We start from the raw sequence: 8,444 nt of genomic DNA, 5'->3' as shown, positions 1-8,444 counted from the left end.
TATAATCGATTTTATTTTTGCAGATGGTAGGTTTTTATGTGTATATTAACCCACAAGCTGATACAAGGTTCTATTGTTAACGGTTCAATTTCTACGTCAAAGTGGGTGGGGTTAACCGACTAAAAGGGATAAGTATCCATATCTATTGAACCAAGCAAGATAGAATCGATTTTATTTTTGCGGATGGTAGGTTTTTATGTGTATATTAATCCACAAGCTGATACGAGGTTCTATCGTTAACGGTTCAATTTCTACGTCAAAGTGGATGGGGTTAACCAACTAAAAGGGATAAGTGTCCATATCTATTGAACCAAGCAAGATAGAATCGATTTTATTTTTGCAGATGGTAGGTTTTTATGTGTATATTAACTCACAAGCTGATACAAGGTTCTATCGTTAACGGTTCAATTTCTACTTTAAAGTGGATGGGGTTAACCGACTAAAAGGGGTAAGTGTCCATATCTATTGTGGGTGTGGTTAACCGACTAAAAGGGATAAGTGTCCATATCTATTGAACCAAGCAAGATAGAATCGATTTTGTTTTTGCATATGGTAGGCTTTTATGTGTGTATTAATCCACAAGCTGATACAAGGTTCTACCTTTAACGGTTCAATTTCTACGTCAAAATGGGTGGGGTTAACCGACTAAGTATCCATATCTATTGAACCAAGCAAGATAGAATCGATTTTGTTTTTGCAGATGGTAGGCTTTTATGTGTATATTAATCAACAAGCTGATACAAGGTTCTATCGTTAACGGTTCAATTTCTACGTCAAAGTGGATGGGGTTAACCGACTAAAAGGGATAAGTATCCATATCTATTGAACCAAGCAAGATAGAATCGATTTTATTTTTGCAGATGGTAGGCTTTTATGTGTATATAAATCAACAAGCTGATACAAGGTTCTATCGTTAACGGTTCAATTTCTACGTCAAAGTGGGTGGGGTTAACCGACTAAAAGGGATAAGTATCCATATCTATTGAACCAAGCAAGATAGAATCGATTTTGTTTTTGCAGATGGTAGGCTTTTATGTGTATATTAATCAACAAGCTGATACAAGGTTCTATCGTTAACGGTTCAATTTCTACGTAAAAGTGGATGGGGTTAACCGACTAAAAGGGATAAGTATCCATATCTATTGAACCAAGCAAGATAGAATCGATTTTGTTTTTGCAGATGGTAGGCTTTTATGTGTATATTAATCAACAAGCTGATACAAGGTTCTATCGTTAACGGTTCAATTTCTACGTCAAAGTGGATGGGGTTAACCGACTAAAAGGGATAAGTATCCATATCTATTGAACCAAGCAAGATAGAATCGATTTTGTTTTTGCAGATGATAGGTTTTTATGTGTATATTAATCCACAAGCTGATACAAGGTTCTATCGTTAACGGTTCAATGTCTACGTCAAGGTGGGTGGGGTTAACCGACTAAAAGGGATAAGCGTCCATATCTATTGAACCAAGCAAGATAGAATCGATTTTATTTTTGCAGATGATAGGTTTTTATGTGTGTATTAATCCGCAAGCTGATACAAGGTTCTATCTTTAACGGTTCAATTTCTACGTCAAAGTGGGTGGGGTTAACCGACTAAAAGGGATAAGTGTCCATATCTATTGAACCAAGCAAGATAGAATCGATCTTGTTTTTGCAGATGATAGGTTTTTATGTGAGCATTAATCCACAAGCTGATCCAAGGTTCTATCGTTAACGGTTCAATTTCTACGTCAAAGTGGGTGGGGTTAACCGACTAAAAGGGATAAGTGTCCATATCTATTGAACCAAGCAAGATAGAATCGATTTTGTTTTTGCAGATGATAGGTTTTTATGTGTATATTAATCCACAAGCTGATCCATGGCTCTATCTTTAATGGTTCAATTTCTACGTCATAGTGGGTGGGGTTAACCGACTAAAAGGGATAAGTGTCCATATCTATTGAACCAAGCAAGATAGAATCGATTTTATTTTCGCAGATGGTAGGTATTTATGTGTATATTAACCCGCAAGCTGATACAAGGTTCTATCGTTAACGGTTCAATTTCTACGTCAAAGTGGATGGGGTTAACCGACTAAAAGGGATAAGTGTCCATATCTATTGTGGGTGTGGTTAACCGACTAAAAGCGATAAGTGTCCATATCTATTGAACCAAGCAAGATGGAATCGATCTTGTTTTTGCAGATGATAGGTTTTTATGTGAGTATTAATACACAAGCTGATCCAAGGTTCTATCGTTAACGGTTCAATTTCTACGTCAAAGTGGGTGGGGTTAACCGACTAAAAGGGATAAGTGTCCATATCTATTGAACCAAGCAAGATAGAATCGATTTTATTTTTGCAGATGATAGGTTTTTATGTGTATATTAATCCACAAGCTGATACAAGGTTCCATCTTTAACGGTTCAATTTCTACGTCAAAGTGGGTGGGGTTAACCGACTAAAAGGGATAAGTGTCCATATCTATTGAACCAAGCAAGATAGAATCGATCTTGTTTTTGCAGATGATAGGTTTTTATGTGAGCATTAATCCACAAGCTGATCCAAGGTTCTATCGTTAACGGTTCAATTTCTACGTCAAAGTGGGTGGGGTTAACCGACTAAAAGGGATAAGTATACATATCTATTGAACCAAGCGAGATAGAATCGATCTTGTTTTTGCAGATGATAGGCCTTTATGTGTATATTAATCCACAAGCTGATCCAAGGCTCTATCTTAAATGGTTCAATTTCTACGTCATAGTGGGTGGGGTTAACCGACTAAAAGGGATAAGTATACATATCTATTGAACCAAGCAAGATAGAATCGATTTTATTTTTGCAGATGGTAGGTTTTTATGTGTATATTAATCCACAAGCTGATCCAAGGTTCTATCGCTAACGGTTCAATTTCTACGTCATACTGGGTGGGGTTAACCGACTAAAAGGGATAAGCGTCCATATCTATTGAACCAAGCAAGATATGATCGATTTTATTTTTGCAGATGGTAGGTTTTTATGTGTATATTAACCCACAAGCTGATACAAGGTTCTATCGTTAACGGTTCAATTTCTACGTCAAAGTGGGTGGGGTTAACCGACTAAAAGGGATAAGTATCCATATCTATTGAACCAAGCAAGATAGAATCGATTTTATTTTTGCGAATGGTAGGTTTTTATGTGTATATTAATCCACAAGCTGATCCAAGGCTCTATCGCTAACGGTTCAATTTCTACGTCAAAGTGGGTGGGGTTAACCGACTAAAAGGGATAAGTATCCATATCTATTGAACCAAGCAAGATAGAATCGATTTTTTTTTTGCAGATGATAGGTTTTTATGTGTATATTAATCCACAAGCTGATCCAAGGCCCTATCTTTAATGGTTCAATTTCTACATCATAGTAGGTGGGGTTAACCGACTAAAAGGGATAAGTGTCCATATCTATTGAACCAAGCAAGATAGAATCGATTTTATTTTCGCAGATGGTAGGTTTTTATGTGCATATTAACCCACAAGCTGATACAAGGTTCTATCGTTAACGGTTCAATTTCTACGTCAAAGTGGATGGGGTTAACCGACTAAAAGGGATAAGTGTCCATATCTATTGTGGGTGTGGTTAACCGACTAAAAGGGATAAGTGTCCATATCTATTGAACCAAGCAAGATAGAATCGATTTTGTTTTTGCAGATGATAGGTTTTTATGTGAGTATTAATCCACAAGCAGATCCACGATTCTATCGTTAACGGTTCAATTTATACGTCAAAGTGGGTGGGGTTAACCGACTAAAAGAGATAAGTGTCCATATCTATAGAACCAAGCAAGATAGAATCGATTTTATTTTTGCAGATGATAGGCTTTTATGTTTATATTAATCCACAAGCTGACGCAAGGTTCTATCTTTAACGGTTCAATTTCTACGGCAAAGTGGATGGAGTTAACCGACTAAAAGGGATAAGTGTCCATATCTATTGAACCAAGCAAGATAGAATCGATTTTATTTTTGCAGATGGTAGGTTTTTATGTGTATATTAATCAACAAGCTGATACAAGGTTCTATCGTTAACGGTTCAATTTCTACGTCAAAGTGGATGGGGTTAACCGACTAAAAGGGATAAGTATCCATATCTATTGAACCAAGCAAGATAGAGTCGATTTTATTTTTGCATATGGTAGGTTTTTATGTGTATATTAATCAACAAGCTGATACAAGGTTCTATCGTTAACGGTTCAATTTCTACGTCAAAGTGGATAGGGTTAACCGACTAAAAGGGATAAGTGTCCATATCTATTGAACCAAGCAAGATAGAATCGATTTTATTTTTGCAGATGGTAGGTTTTTATGTGTATATTAATCCACAAGCTGGTACAAGGTTCTATCGTTAACGGTTCAATTTCTATGTCAAAGTGGATGGGGTTAACCGACTAAAAGGGATAAGTGTACATATCTCTTGTGGGTGGGGTTAACCGACTAAAAGGGATAATTGTCCATATCTATTGAGCCAAGCAAGATAGAATCGAGTTTGTTTTTGCAGATGATAGGTCTTTATGTGTATATTAATCCACAAGCTGATCCACGTTCTATCGTTAACGGTTCAATTTCTACGTCATACTGGGTGGGGTTAACCGACTAAACGGGATAAGTGTCCATATCTATTGAACCAAGCAAGATAGAATCGATTTTGTTTTTGCAGATGGTAGGCTTTTATGTGTATATTAATCCACAAGCTGATACAAGGTTCTATCGATAACGGTTCAATTTCTATGTCAAAGTGGATGGGGTTAACCAACTAAAAGGGATAAGTGTCCATATCTATTGAACCAAGCAAGATAGAATCGATTTTATTTTTGCAGATGGTAGGTTTTTATGTGTATATTAACTCACAAGCTGATACAAGGTTCTATTGTTAACGGTTCAATTTCTACTTTAAAGTGGATGGGGTTAACCGACTAAAAGGGGTAAGTGTCCATATCTATTGTGGGTGTGGTTAACCGACTAAAAGGGATAAGTGTCCATATCTATTGAACCAAGCAAGATAGAATCGATTTTGTTTTTGCAGATGGTAGGCTTTTATGTGTATATTAATCCACAAGCTGATACAAGGTTCTATCGATAACGGTTCAATTTCTACGTCAAAGTGGATGGGGTTAACCAACTAAAAGGGATAAGTGTCCATATCTATTGAACCAAGCAAGATAGAATCGATTTTATTTTTGCAGATGGTAGGTTTTTATGTGTATATTAACTCACAAGCTGATACAAGGTTCTATTGTTAACGGTTCAATTTCTACTTTAAAGTGGATGGGGTTAACCGACTAAAAGGGGTAAGTGTCCATATCTATTGTGGGTGTGGTTAACCGACTAAAAGGGATAAGTGTCCATATCTATTGAACCAAGCAAGATAGGATCGATTTTGTTTTTGCATATGGTAGGCTTTTATGTGTGTATTAATCCACAAGCTGATACAAGGTTCTACCGTTAACGGTTCAATTTCTACGTCAAAATGGGTGGGGTTAACCGACTAAAAGGGATAAGTATCCATATCTATTGAACCAAGCAAGATAGAATCGATTTTGTTTTCGCAGATGGTAGGCTTTTATGTGTATATTAATCAACAAGCTGATACAAGGTTCTATCGTTAACGGTTCAATTTCTACGTCAAAGTGGATGGGGTTAACCGATTAAAAGTGATAAGTATCCATATCTATTGAACCAAGCAAGATAGAATCGATTTTATTTTTGCAGATGGTAGGCTTTTATGTGTATATTAATCAGCAAGCCGATACAAGGTTCTATCGTTAACGGTTCAATTTCTACGTCAAAGTGGGTGGGGTTAACCGACTAAAAGGGATAAGTATCCATATCTATTGAACCAAGCAAGATAGAATCGATTTTGTTTTTGCAGATGGTAGGCTTTTATGTGTATATTAATCAACAAGCTGATACAAGGTTCTATCGTTAACGGTTCAATTTCTACGTCAAAGTGGATGGGGTTAACCGATTAAAAGGGATAAGTATCCATATCTATTGAACCAAGCAAGATAGAATCGATTTTGTTTTTGCAGATGATAGGTTTTTATGTGTACATTAATCCACAAGCTGATACAAGGTTCTGTCTATAACGGTTCAATGTCTACGTCAAGGTGGGTGGGGTTAACCGACTAAAAGGGATAAGTATCCATATCTATTGAATCAAGCAAGATAGAATCGATTTTGTTTTTGCAGATGATAGCTTTTTATGTGTATATTAATCCACAAGCTGATCCAAGACTCTATCTTTAATGGTTCAATTTCTACGTCATACTGGGTGGGGTTAACCGACTAAAAGGGATAAGTGTCCATATCTATTGAACCAAGCAAGATAGAATCGATTTTATTTTTGCAGATGGTAGGTTTTTATGTGTATATTAACCCACAAGCTTATACAAGGTTCTATCGTTAACGGTTCAATTTCTACGTCAAAGTGGATGGGGTTAACAGACTAAAAGGGATATGTGTCCATATCTATTGTGGGTGTGGTTAACCGACTAAAAGGGATAAGTGTCCATATCTATTGAACCAAGCAAGATGGAATCGATCTTGTTTTTGCAGATGATAGGTTTTTATGTGAGTATTAATCCACAAGCTGATCCAAGGTTCTATCGCTAACGGTTCAATTTCTACGTCATACTGGGTGGGGTTAACCGACTAAAAGGGATAAGCGTCCATATCTATTGAACCAAGCAAGATAGAATCGATTTTATTTTTGCAGATGGTAGGTTTTTATGTGTATATTAACCCATAAGCTTATACAAGGTTCTATCGTTAACGGTTCAATTTCTACGTAAAAGTGGATGGGGTTAACCGACTAAAAGGGATAAGTATCCATATCTATTGAACCAAGCAATAAAGAATCGATTTTGTTTTTGCAGATGGTAGGCTTTTATGTGTATATTAATCAACAAGCTGATACAAGGTTCTATCGTTAACGGTTCAATTTCTACGTCAAAGTGGATGGGGTTAACCGACTAAAAGGGATAAGTATCCATATCTATTGAACCAAGCAAGGTAGAATCGATTTTGTTTTTGCAGATGATAGGTTTTTATGTGTATATTAATCCACAAGCTGATACAAGGTTCTATCGCTAACGGTTCAATTTCTACGTCATACTGGGTGGGGTTAACCGACTAAAAGGGATAAGTATACATATCTATTGAACCAATCGATTTGGTTTTTGCAGATGGTAGGCTTTTATGTGTATATTAATCAACAAGCTGATACAAGGTTCTATCGTTAACGGTTCAATTTCTACGTCAAAGTGGATGGGGTTAACCGACTAAAAGGGATAAGTATCCATATCTATTGAACCAAGCAAGATAGAATCGATTTTGTTTTTGCAGATGATAGGTTTTATGTGTATATTAATCCACAAGCTGATACAAGGTTCTATCGCTAACGGTTCAATTTCTACGTCATACTGGGTGGGGTTAACCGACTAATAGGGATAAGTGTCTATATCTATTGAACCAAGCAAGGTAGAATCGAATTTATTTTTGCAGATGGTAGGTTTTTATGTGCATATTAATCCACAAGCTGATCCAAGGTTCTATCGCTAACGGTTCAATTTCTACGTCAAACTGGGTGGGGTTAACCGACTAAAAGGGATAAGTATCCATATCTATTGACCCAAGCAAGATAGAATCGATTTTGTTTTTGCAGATGATAGGGTTTTATGCGTATATTAATCGACAAGCTGATCCAAGGTTCTATCGTTAACGGTTCAATTTCTACGTCAAAGTGGGTGGGGTTAACCGACTAAAAGGGATAAGTATCCATATCTATTGAACCAAGCAAGATAGAATCGAATTTATTTTTGCAGATGGTAGGTTTTTATGTTTATATTAATCCAAAAGCTGATCCAAGGTTCTATCGCTAACGGTTCAATTTCTACGTTATACTGTGTGGGATTAACCGACTAAAAGAGATAAGTGTCCATATCTATTGAACCAAGCAAGATAGAATCGAGTTTGTTTTTGCAGATGATAGGGTTTTATGTTTATATTAATCCAAAAGCTGATCCAAGGTTCTATCGCTAACGGTTCAATTTCTACGTCAAACTGGGTGGGGTTAACCGACTAAAAGGGATAAGTGTCCATATCTATTGAACCAAGCAAGACAGAATCGATTTTATTTTTGCAAATGGTAGGTTTTTATGTTTTTATTAATCCACAAGCTGATCCAAGGTTCTATCGCTAACGGTTCAATTTCTACGTCATACTGGGTGGGGTTAACCGACTAATAGGGATAAGTGTCTATATCTATTGAACCAAGCAAGGTAGAATCGAATTTATTTTTGCAGATGGTAGGTTTTTATGTGCATATTAATCCACAAGCTGATCCAAGGTTCTATCGCTAACGGTTCAATTTCTACGTCAAACTGGGTGGGGTAACCGAATAAAAGGGATAAGTATCCATATCTA

This window comes from Eurosta solidaginis, unplaced genomic scaffold (genome assembly GCF_040869045.1).
Source record: "Eurosta solidaginis isolate ZX-2024a unplaced genomic scaffold, ASM4086904v1 ctg00001029.1, whole genome shotgun sequence".
In the NCBI taxonomy this organism is placed as follows: Eukaryota; Metazoa; Arthropoda; class Insecta; order Diptera; family Tephritidae; genus Eurosta; species Eurosta solidaginis.
The sequence above is the reverse complement of the archived record's forward strand: the minus strand, read 5'-3'. Positions refer to the sequence as shown.